The 12,698-nt window shown below is 35.3% G+C and overlaps 1 long non-coding RNA gene across 4 annotated transcripts; it reads right to left on the bottom strand.

The window, feature by feature from the left end:
* Nucleotides 1–8,595: 8,595 nt before the first annotated feature.
* Nucleotides 8,596–11,620, bottom strand: LOC103341169 (uncharacterized). 4 transcript variants are annotated; one of them, XR_016122996.1, is made up of 6 exons: nt 11,354–11,608; nt 10,939–11,200; nt 10,292–10,339; nt 10,118–10,215; nt 9,840–9,923; nt 8,683–9,752 (listed from the first exon to the last, which is right to left on the bottom strand). It is a non-coding gene; the product is annotated as an uncharacterized LOC103341169 (long non-coding RNA). The 4 variants fall into 4 exon arrangements; XR_016122995.1 differs by having other exon boundaries at nt 8,596–9,752; nt 9,840–9,926; nt 10,939–11,620; XR_016122994.1 differs by having other exon boundaries at nt 8,596–9,752; nt 10,939–11,613.
* Between the last annotated feature and the right edge of the window lie 1,078 nt (nt 11,621–12,698).

Raw genomic sequence — 12,698 nt, 5'->3', positions numbered from 1 at the left:
AAGTTTTATTTCATAGATAAAGGAACTACATTGCTTATGGGTTGGCTTAAGGGTGCTTCTGGTTCCAAGCTTAAATGACACATAACGAGTAACTTTATTCAAAATAAGTATGATTTAATGACCAAATAGACATATACGGGTTATTTTATAAATGATGACATCTAAGTATGATTTTTTAGGATTTCAGTATGATTTATTTTTTATAAAAAAAAATAGAGTCAATTTAACTTTTCAAATGGTTGGGCATGTTTAAAATTCTAAACAACATTCCAAAATTTTCAAAAATTAAAAAAAAGCACCCTTGTAGTTGCATTTGTTTATACTTTATAGATATTAATTTGGTATAGCCTAATAGTAATGGATAAAGCTATCAACTACTCTTATATGTGTACAGAATATAGCCGCCCGGCTATACTAATTTTGAAAATAGAAACAATCCAGTATAGCCACTATACCATTTCTATAAATAAATAAAAGGAAAAAAAAAAAGCCAAGTATAGCCTGGCCATTCTTTTTAAATTAAAAAATAGAGTACACCAAGACGACAAGACTATATTCTTTTTAAAAAAATTAAAAAACCGAATGTGGCCGGGAGGTTGTACTATTTCTTTTAAAACAAATTAAAATAGGTAGATTCATTTTTATACCTAATATAGGGGCTCAAATTATTATTAAATAAAAAATAAAAAAATAAAAATAAAAAGCCTATATGAAATGTACTTTAGAAACACACTCAAAGCTTATTTACAACATAACAAAGAGGCTTTTAACTTCTTTTAAATTATAAAACTACCATCAATTTCTTAAAATAAGCCTAACATCAAAATCTCATAAAAATACCCAAAACACTGAATAGGGCATCAAAGTAATTTAATAATAAAAATTAAATTCAGCCAGTCGTCATTTTTTGGGTTTTTTTTATAGAAAATTAAATGGTGTTGGGTTTATCTATATTATTAGTGTTAATAATAAGTATATGACTAAATATCTCATTAAAAAATCGTGTATAACCACCCGGCTATACTATTTCTTTTTAAAAAAATTAGAGAAACCAAGTATAGCCGCGCGGCTATACTATTTCTTTTTTGAAAAATTAAATAGCCGCACGGCTGTACATTTTATTTTAAATTAATTTGAAAAACCGAGTAAGCTTAAATGGGTTGGCTCAAGGGTGCTTTCGGTTTTAAGCTTAAATGACACATAACGAGTAACTTTATTCGAACTAAGTATGATTCAATGACCAAATAGACATATAAATGATAACATCTAAGCATGATTTTTCGGCATTTTAGTGTAGTTTAAATAAATTAAAATTAGAGTCAATTTTAACCTTTCAAATGGTTGGACATGTTTAAAATTCTAAACAACATTCCAAATTTTCAAAAATTAAGAAAAATGACCCTCATAGTTGCATTAGTTTATACTTTATAGATATTAATTTGGTATAGCCTAATAGTAATGGATAAAGCTTTCAAATACTCTTATCAATAAACAAAAATGGGGAAAAACAGAATTATAAAAAAGAAAGATCACAGTATCTATGTAAAGAATATAGCCGCCTGACCATACTAATTTTCAAAAAATAGAAAAATAGAAAATTTTAAAAACCCAGTATAGCCGCTCGGCTATACTATTTCTTTTAAAAACATTTGAAAAACCCACTATTTCTTAAAAATATATATATATACAGAAAAACAGAGTATAGCCGCTCGGCCATACAATTTATATAAATCTTAAAAATCGAGTATGGCTGCACAGCGATACTATTTCTTTTATAATAAAAAATTAGAAAAACCGATTCTAAAGCTTAATTTCAATCCAAGTGCACCCATAATCAGATTTATAATTTCATTTCATGGTTCTTAGGGCTTTCATTTGAGTTATCATGCTTTTGTTGTGATGTGTGACCATAGCAAACCTAACAAATCGAACTTGACTACATTGCTAGTGATGTCCGCATAAAGATTCAGATAGATTCATTCAGTAACAAAATTTAAAGCAATAGTGCGTCCCCTGAAAATGCAAAGGAATTAGAAAGATCGAACTTGACTACATTTCTAGTGATGATCTTATCTTTTGAAAAGCTTATTTAGTTATACAGAACTACATAGTAAAATAACTTACCTTAACAATGTGAACAATAATAAGACAGAAAATGTTGTGTGGTATAGAGGTACCTGGACAGAGTTGTTCACAAATTCAATAAGACAGAATCTGAAACAACTTCAAAAGTGCAGATAACCAAGAACTTGGAACTAACCTGCTCATCTTGCAATGAAACCATCTGCAACAAAGGAGGTGTGCGCTTTAGAGTTTTCTTTTAGTTCATATTAGTGCATAATCTCTAAACTTGGTCTATATATACACTCACCGCCACGTTTGGACACCAATTCCAACTGCTTTTCTGCTTCCTGAAAGTCATGTGAAACCTCAAATTCCTTGTTAGTACGTTGGTAACAGACCCTACTCATTGATAACCCAGGGGATCCGGATAGTTGTGTGAAAATCTTACCTTCTTCATCATTGTCTCTTTCTTCCATGTTTATATGCCTTTAATTAGCTGTACCAGCCAGAACTCAGAAGAATATCTAATAAGATTACTGGGAGTGTATATTCCGTAGAAAATGTAACATACTTCTAATTGGTCATAGCATATGTACTCATATCATTTGACAGATTCAAATAATTAAGCCTATGTTGGTATAAGCGGTAGCAACTATCTCTAAATGTTACCAACTGCTCTTTGTTACCTATTGATGGTCAATTTTTTCGTTGTGAAGTGCACGGGATTGGGATGTATTAATGACCCGTTAATTTTGAATTCCAAATTCCAATGCCAAGATGACAGTGCTTGATTTGGGTCGACGCTTCAAGACGGGTGTTGCTAGAGGGCTTCTTTATCTTCACCATGATTTCTGTGAAGGTAATACTAGAGATTTGAGTCGAGAACATTCTCTTGAGAGAACATGAACCCAAAACTTTTAGATTTTGGATTAGCATGACACTTAAGGCACGCAGATTCTAGAAATACTCACAAGGTTGTATTGAATCTCTTTCTTTTCCAATTCTCGAAATCTTCTTTAAAAGTTAAATCCTTGAACACACTATCACTCATATCTGATAAATGGCCTAGGCGGTCTAGCGTGTGGCGCCTAGAAGAAAGAAAAGGCCATATTTAGGAACTCCAAGTTTGGGAGAATGACGAGGGCTATGAGTCGAGAGAGAGAGAGAGAGAGACGACGATGGATTGAAGAAGAAGAGATGTTGCGTGTTATATTTAGGGTTTAGACAAGGGCATGGGCTTCAAAAAAATACAACATTGAATGGATTTTGCATTATGAAATCACTAAAGTAACCACTAATAAGTATATTTTAAATCAAAAATATATATCCTTTTATTTTTCATGATTTTGGTATATATTTGTAATTTATAATACTAAATAATTTATTTAAAAAAATCTTAGGCACTCGCATAGGCCCCGATTACTCCTCTAGGCGCTAGGCCCTTGCGAGTTGAGATGATGGATCTTTAGTTTTTACTCCAATTTTGTTTGTGAAAGTTTCCATAATTTTCTCTTGCATTGCATAGTTGCTTACCCTTTTCATCAATTTAGCATAAACTTTCATGTTGCAAGTTTGACATACAGTGTTGATCTATTACACAACACATTAAACTTATGGGATCACTGATTGTCTAACATAGTGTCAGACGATTTTTTGCAAGTGATCCTAAGTTCTACCCATGTTCTCCACTTCTTTGTTGGTTTGCAAGTGACGTATGGGGCTGCACTTATATGTTTGTCTCTTTCCGGCCATACACTATTTGGAGCCAGTGCTTGTCTAATGGTAGGAACTTTGAATTAGTTAGAGAATTTAGATTAAACTGCACTACTAGCACATATAACTATTCATGAAGCAACAGATTGCACCTATATTTGCCATTAAGGTTGACTTTTGAATTTGATATCTTTGTGTAGTAGCTATAACCTCATTGGAGATACAACTGAGGCAAATGTTAATCTGTTTCTGCACAGACACATGAGAAGTGACATAATCTGAAACCTAATAAGATTGTTTCTGGTATCCTAGAAGAAAAGCATGGCATATGACATTTCGCAGGAGTACCATGGTGTTTGTGGGTTTCAAATAGTTTAATTCAGGTCTACATATAAAATGTGTGTAAAGAAACTTTCTAAATGCAAGTTCTCAAACAATTAGAAGCAATTTGACCATTTCATTATATCATATAGTAAAAATTTTGGAGAAGCTGAATACAGTCTTTCAATGTAAAAGTTTTGTACAATGAAGACGCATTTGTAAGTTCTTAAACTTCATCTTGAAACCTTGTGAGGACACATCAAAACGAACTTAAGTAGCCTTGAGAAATCATTGTGTCAAATACAAGTCATTCCACCCAACTTGCTTTTAAACAAGCCAAAGAAATATCTGAATTTATGAGACCCAATTTCCGGAAGAGAAATTTCAAGTATCGGCATGCTATAAAGCTCCACAAATTTGTCCAGAAGTATCTCGTTCATTTGGTCCACATCACATGCATGAGTCCAGAAGGAATCATGCAACCCTGCAAGCATAATTTGACACATATGTGAGACTTCAAACATACTTCAATATGTAAAAGTGAGAACTAAAACCAACATACTTCAAAAGAGACTTGTTTTGATGAATCTATGCCCTCTAATCATCTAAGTACAGAGCAGGGTGTAGAGACTTGCCCTTTTCAACTCTTTAAGCTCTGTTCTGATCTAGGTTTTTGCTAAAATGGAGGTGGGTCTTGTTGGGTTGCTCAGAACAGCTTGGATTGCAACGATACTGCCTATACTCAAAGCTTATGTACCTTCTTCTAGGTTAAGCTAATTTCGTGGAGCTGTTTTGGAATTTGCCAAGAGAGGAAAGATCTTGAAATCTTCTTCTCAGGTTAGTGATTGAAAAACCCGAATATAGCCGCGCGGCTATACTATTTCTTTTAAAAAATTATAACAAACAAGTAACGCCGCCCGGCTATACTATTTCTGCAAAAAAATTTAGAAATAACCTACTATTTGTTTAAAACACTATTTCTTTTCAAAAAAAATTAGTAAAAACCGAGTATAACCGGCCGGCTATACTATTTCTTTTTAAAAAATTAGAAAAACCGAGTATCACCGTTCGGTATGCGAATGGATGAGTTCCTAGAAAAGCTTCTTTAGTTGTACAGAACTACAGAGTAAAATAACTTAACAATCTGAACAATAAGAAAAGCCACCCATACATACACAAGCATCAATCACTCCTTCCAGTAAACGTTGTGTGATATAGGCACCTGGATAGAGCTGTTCATCGTATCAATAGAACAAAAACTGATCAACCACTTAAAAATTGCAGATAAAAAGAAGTTGCAAAATAATTTATAGTCTTGGAACTTACCTGCTCATAGCTGGACCACTAGGTTGTAGTTTATAGTCTTCTCCAGAACCATATGCAACTAAGGAGATGCGCACTTTAGAGTTTTCCTTTAGTTCATATTAGTATACTCTAAACTTGGTCTATATATAAGAATGTTTGCTTGGAGCACTCACCGCCAGGTTTGGACTCCGATTCTAACTGCTTTTTTCTTCCTGAAAGTCATGTGAAACCTCAAATTCCTTGTTATTAGATTGCTAGCAGACCATATTCATTGATAGTTCAGGAAATAGTTAAGTGAAAACCTTACATCTTTGTCTCTTTCTTCCATGTTTCTGCCATTAAAGAAGAACTCAGAAAAATATCTAATAAGATTATTGGGAGTATTCAAAGTAAATAAGGAATTTGTGTTCAAAATGTTATTACCTAAGAAGAGAATGATAAGTAGAACTGTGACCATCCAGTTGGCGAACATGAGGTGGAAGGCAACTCCTATGCGGATGCCTAGCATGAGCATTGGCTGAAAGAGCAATGCCAGATCATAATCTATAAAGGGGCATGTCCAGTGTTGGGTGCCTAAGTCTCAAATTGAAGTATACTGTTGAACCTGCAGCACCCATTATCATACCTGCATGACCAATAGGATGGCATACATTCTTCAATTCTGTCTAAATTGAATACATTAAGATTAAATTAACAAGTTAAAAGAAAATATTAAAAGGAAAAGTAGTGATTGCTGACACTTAGAAATGGCAGTGGAAGACTTGGGATCAAAACCAATGATCAAGGCAAGCATTGCCTCCACCCCCAACACCTCCCACACTACCCAATGCTGCACCAAAGAATCCAACTATTGAGCCAACTACAATTTTCCAACCAAACTTGATCTCCTGAACAACCAAAATACATATGTCAAAGTCAAAATACCACAACAGTAAACATATGAAAGGAAGAATCATAAAATCTTATTGGAACAAGTCAAAATACCCTAAAATTAGACGTAAAAGTTATATCCCCTTTATGCTCTCTCTCTCTCTCTCTCTCTCTCTCTCTCTCTATGCGTGTGTGTTCTTGCTGGAGATGCATTAACTACGGTGATTAAGAGAGATCAAACTCACTGGTGTAGCAAGTTTGAGTATATTTCTGCACAAAGTTCAGATACAGTTAAAATCATGGTGCTAATAAACCAAAAGGTTGTAGGAACAATGTAAGCATCATCTCTCTTTTCCAATTCTCGGAAATCTTCTTTAAAAGTTAAATCCTTGAACACACTGTCACTCATATCTGAACAAATGGCCTAGGCGGGTGCTAGGCGGTCTAGGTGGGCGCTGGCGCCTAGAAGAAAGAAAAGGCCAGTTTAGACTTGGGACGAGATGACGATGGTGATATGAGGCGACAGGGAGAGACGACGATGAGATTGAAGAAGACGAGAGGTTGCGTGTTATGTTTAGGGTTTAGGAAAGGGCCTGGGCAAGAGAGAAGGGCCTGGGCTTCAGAAAATACAACATTAAATGGATTTTGCATTATGAAATCACTAAAGTAACCACTAATAAGTAATTAAATAACAAATAAATTGTGGTCAAAATGTTATTCCCTAAGAAGAGAATAATAAGTAGAACTGTGATCATCCAGTCTGCGAACATGACGTTGAAGGCAACTCCTATGCCGATGCCCAGCATGAGCATTGGCTGAAAGAGAAATGCCAGATCATAATCTATAAGGGGCATGTCCAGTGTTGGGTGCCTAAGTCTCAAATTGAAGTATGCAGTTGAAACTGAAGCACCCACTATATTACTTGCATGACCAATAGGATGGCATATAGTTCTTTAATTATGTCTAAACTGAATACATTAATATTAAATTAACAAGTCAAAAGAAAAGATTAATAAGAAAGAACTAACACTTGGAAATGGAAGTGGAAGACTTGGGATCAAAACCAATGATCAAGGAATTTTGAATCCAAATCTCTTCAGTGATTTTTCCTTGCCAAGGATTTCTTGACAACATTTTCTGACTGACAAAAAGAGTAGAGTGAATTTTGTCTTGCGTTGAACTATACCTAAGGAGGAATTCCCAATTCAAGAAAAAGGGATCCTAAGATAAAAACGCCTCCCAGTCCCAGCTCAGTAGGCTACCCATCATACCAGCTACTATCCCACAGCTGCAGTAAGGAAAAATCTGATGCAACTTCCAGTTTGTGATTTCCTTTCCTTTGGATGCAATCACCCTGGTCCTTTGCATAAGAATTTGGCTTCAAAAAGCGTAACGGAGACTGCAATTAGTACCTACGAAATGATAATATTTATGTTCAACTGGACATCATTCTTTTTATTTATGCTTGAGTGTATATAGTTAAGTGTTTCTGTAGTGTCCGTGAAAGAAATCTTACTACTCTGGTTGTTAACCTTACCTGCAAGGAGTTCAGGACCCAATAATTCAGTTGAATGTTTGCTCTTGAAGACCCAGTTGAGCCAGTGCTTTCCTTTGGCAGAGAGACTAGCCTTTCTCAACTCTTCAAGCTATGTTCTGATCTGGGCATTTTTGCTAAAATGGAGGTGGGTTTTGTTGGGTTGCTCAGAACAGCTTAGATTGCAGCGATACTGCCCATACTCATAGCTTCTGTGCCTTCTTCTAGGTTGAGCTCATTTCATGGAGCTGTTTTGGAATTTTCCAAGAGAGGGAAGATCATGAAATCTTCTTCTCAGGTTAGTGATTGATTGCTTAACATGATTGATTGTGATTGGTTTTTTTGGTTTAGTCTCGCGGCTAAAATTAGAAAACCCGAGTATAGCTGGGCGGCTATACTATTTCTTTTAAATAAATTAAAAAAACCGGAGGCTATACTATTCCTTTTTAAAAAAAAAAATTAACCGCGTATAGCCGATCGGCTATGTAAAAAGTAAAAACCAGTATAGCCGATCGGCTATACTATGAAAACCGAATATAGCCGCCCGACTATACTATTTCTTTTTAAAAAAAATTAGAAAGACCGAGTATAGCCCGCCGGCTATACTATTTCTTTAAAAAAATTTAGCGAAACCGAGTACAGCCGACATTACCAGTTATAGCCGCACGGCTATACTATTTTTAAAAATAAATTTGAAAGACCGTGTTTACTCGCTCGGCTATACTATTTCTTTTTAAAAAATTTAAAAAACCGAGTATAGCCGCACGGCTATAAGATTTATGTTTAAATAAAATTAAAAACCGATCTTAACCGCCCGGCTATACCTTTTAAGTATGTATCGATCTGTTTGGGTTAATGAAATTATGACTTTCCCCTTTAAAAAATTAAACATATTAGAAAAGAAACAATACATGATTTTTGCACCATTTAGATGAACTCCACAAAATTAGCTCCAACGGCCTTGCCGCCTTCTGTCTGCCTCTCTTGGCTCCGAAAAATTGTTCCACATTAGAGAACCTCTAAACATCTTTGAATTTTAATAGAAGCGTCTCCTTTACCGTACACTGGTCGCTTCTAAATAGAGCCAGATCATTAACACTGAAGATGATCACCACCCTATCAGAATCACAGACTTGTTGACCATGGGAATCAAAATTTGTCCTTTCACTTTTCACAAAAGGAACCTTTTAGGCTTCTGTTTCCCAGTTCAACTTGCTGCCCCTATCCAAATGAACTCTTAACAAAGCTTCTTGGTCAATTTGGGGGTGCATATGATACAAGCGACAAAGCTTTCCGCATATTGTTATCATCGCTGCTCATGACTGGAAATTCAGTTGAAAAAGTATGGAGATTCTAGAACCTGTTGCAAGTCAAAGTCGCCTCTTTCTGGGAGTGGAGGAAAAGTCGATGCTGGATATGATGCTTGGAAACTTTCAAGCAACGGGGAAAGGCAGAGCTATCAAGATATCAATGCAAATAAAAAAAATAGTTTAATTCAGGTCTACATATAAAATGTGTGTAAAGCAACTTTCTAAATGCAAGTTCTCAAACAATTAGAAGCAGTTTGACCATTTCATTATATCATAAAGTAAAAATTAGGGAGAAGCTGACTACAGCCTTTCAATGCAAAAGTTTTCTACAATGAAGACGCAGTCGCAAGTTCTTAAACTTCATCTTGAAACCTTGTGAGGAGACATCAAAACGAACTTAAGTAGCCTTGAGAAATCATTGTGTCAAATACAAGTCATTCCACCCAACTTGCTTTTAAACAAGCCAGAAAAAGATCTGAATTTATGAGGAGACCCAATTTCAGGAAGGGAAACAGGACGCAGTTCACTTACATTTTCAAGTATCGGCATGCTATAAAGCTCCACAAATTTTTCCCCAAGTATCTCGTTCATTTGGTCCACATCACATGCATGAGTCCAGAAGGAATCATGCACCCCTGCAACCATATTTTAACACATATGTGAGACTTCAAACATACTTCAATATGTAAGTGAGAACTAAAACCAACATACTTCAAACATACTTCAAAAGAGACTTTGTTTTGATGAATCTATGCCCTCTAATCCTCTAAGTACAGAGCACTTCAGCAGGGTGTAGGTTCCAATATCTTCTGACAAAAGTTCAAAAGTTTAGGAAAAATTATCTTCTTCCAATTTTTTTTTTCGGTCAGTGTCTTATCCTCATATTTGAAAACCATTACACTGAAATTTTGGTTTTAAGCATGCATTTTACATCAATGACTAACAGAATATTTCAAGCCCAGTCTAATGCAGAGTTACAGACTAGACTACTGAGACAAACCTGCAAAACGTAGGGGCAAGAGCTATCATCATCATGTGTGAACCCGTCAAGCGAGTGTACAAAATTTGGAGGAAATGCAGTTCTCTGTGTTCTAGCATCTACTTGGAGTAGGAGAATATATCAAATCTATAGCAATTCATAAAAGATAAGGCAAGAGAAGATTTGTAAGCTTACTGAGTTACTCTCCCGTTGCAAAGCTAAAACCTGAAGTGATGTTCTTATCTGCAACTCCAGGTGAAGAATAGTTAATAAATTGTCACTACAATATTAAAAAATAAGACTGTAGCACCATGTAAGGGGTTGTCTTCTAGCAATATGGAAATAAACCATGATCCTAAGCTTTAAATAGATGAACTCTAAAACAACCCCATCCGCATTAACCTCAGAAAAACAGTCTCCTACTTGCAATGAAAATTACTGGTAAAGAAAATTGACATAAAATATTAGAGTATTGAAATTATGATAGAAGAGCATGTGGGTTATCATCTGAGCCCACCTTTACATCAACACAACGCCAAAATCAGTGTATTTCACGGAGAGTGAACAGCAAACAGTTTAAAGAAAGTCAAACAAATACAACCCCGATGACCATCCAGTGAGCAAAGTAAGCCCCTTTTGTCCAGGAAAACCATGAATTCTAAGTCCAAGATCATTACTTCAAACCAAAAACCCACATCCACGATTATAAGCACACTAACATTTGTTGAATTGATTACTATTTACTAGTACATGAAATTTATTTGTTACCAACTTGCCAGAAACACAGTATTGGGAGAAATAATTTAACTTTTAGCTGTGAGGATATAGAACAACGAGCTTACCAGAAGAAGAGGTGTAAATTTTGGGGCCTTCTGGAAATAATGATAAAACAGGTGGATGGTTCAAGAATTGAAGCATAGAAAGGGTAAAGAGTGTGATTGAAACGCAAGTAAAAAACTGGGCCTGAGAAAGAAATGTCAAAAGAGGTTCCTTTGGGATTTAGGGGAATTTGGTTGAAACTTGAAAGGAGCCAAAGGTGCAAGCTTGGAAGCTGGACCATGATCCTATGCTATCCACGAGGCCTTAATAAACCATCATTTCTCACTACCAGAAAAGAAAAAAATAAAAAAGGAAAAACAAAAAACAAAAATGAGTCTGGTCAAGGAGGAAGAGAGAAAGGTGAAAGCAATGGCTGGATCCTAAAAAAGCAGAAAAACAAATTATACAAAATTTCAAGAGTCTTCAACTTCAACTCACATGGCTACAATGATCTCGTCCACATTAAACACAAAGTACAGAAAATAAAAGTTGAAGAAAAAGGGCCAAAAAGGAAGCTGCTGCACATCTTTGTTCAATTGTTTTTGCACAGTACTTCTAATTGTAGTTAATGATTTTAGGATAGGATACTAACTGTTTATACAGTTAGCTACCTTGATTGCTGATGGACTGCTATAATTGACAGGTTTTGAGAAATATCTGGACACCGCAACTACCTTAATGCTGCGTACTGTAGCATTTTCTACCCAAAAGAAAGCAAAATATGACAGCTTGCTGTACTAAATACTGTTGGGAGAGGAACTAGGAAGCTTCATATTTCATCATCATCTGTTCTTGTACTTGTTGTTTATCTTGAATGTTTTTAACTGAAGCCTTTTCGAGCTACAAGACTAGGACGGCTGAGACAACAAAACCTTGAATTTACCATTCCATTCCAAATTGAGTATAAACAGAATTTACTGCATTAATGCTTGATTTGTTCTAATGATGACACTCACAAACGCGGGCTCCACATTCAACTCATAGTTATAAGACATCCTGTTGCAGAAATGTCCACGTACTTTGACAGTATTAATTCCTCTTGGTTCCGTTCCATCAAGTGCTTCTTCTTGTACAAGCAAAGTAATGTCCTTTTCTGGTCCCTAATCTTAATCCTATCCTATTCTTCCCATCATTTTCCTCGGCACCCCACCCCGCTACACCTGGTGCTTGCTGCTGCTTCCAAGCATGCTAGAGTTGGCAAAGATGAAATATAGGCAATAAGGACTAAAATTTCAAACTCTCAGAATATGTATACCTTTGTGATTTGGCCCACAATTATTCACTAAATTGGACGTTTTCTTTAATGTTGAGGCTAATAAAATCCAAAACTTCTTTCTTGTCGTAACCAAGTTCAACCCTTTTTATTGCACCACGCATCCTTTAAGCAATGGCCTTCACTTCTGCACGCCAATTCTTACCTTCTATATCACAATTCACTCTTCTTCAATTTTCTGCTCTTACACCACTTCTATATTTTAAAAGAAAAAATCTTTTTGAGAATATCCACCAGAACCCTCATTTGAAACGTTATTTGATTCTACCGTCACTAAAAGATTGACAAGACCATTATATATTGCTAAAGTTGAAAAATGAGTTATGATTTTTTCATCATCCAATTTATTTTCGGTCAAAATTATCATCGTCAAACTGTAAAACACATTAGATAAATGCGAAGGTTTGTATTTTCCAAACGTAATGCTATCTTATTTAGATAGAACAGCCTAGGTATATAGTAATCATATATCTTTAATAAGCTCATAACCGTAAGAGCCAAGTACAAGTC

The sequence above is a fragment of the Prunus mume genome, linkage group LG8 (assembly GCF_029339155.1).
Source record: "Prunus mume cultivar Tortuosa linkage group LG8, ASM2933915v1, whole genome shotgun sequence".
Classification (NCBI taxonomy): domain Eukaryota; kingdom Viridiplantae; phylum Streptophyta; class Magnoliopsida; order Rosales; family Rosaceae; genus Prunus; species Prunus mume.
The sequence above is the reverse complement of the archived record's forward strand: the minus strand, read 5'-3'. Positions and strand labels throughout refer to the sequence as shown.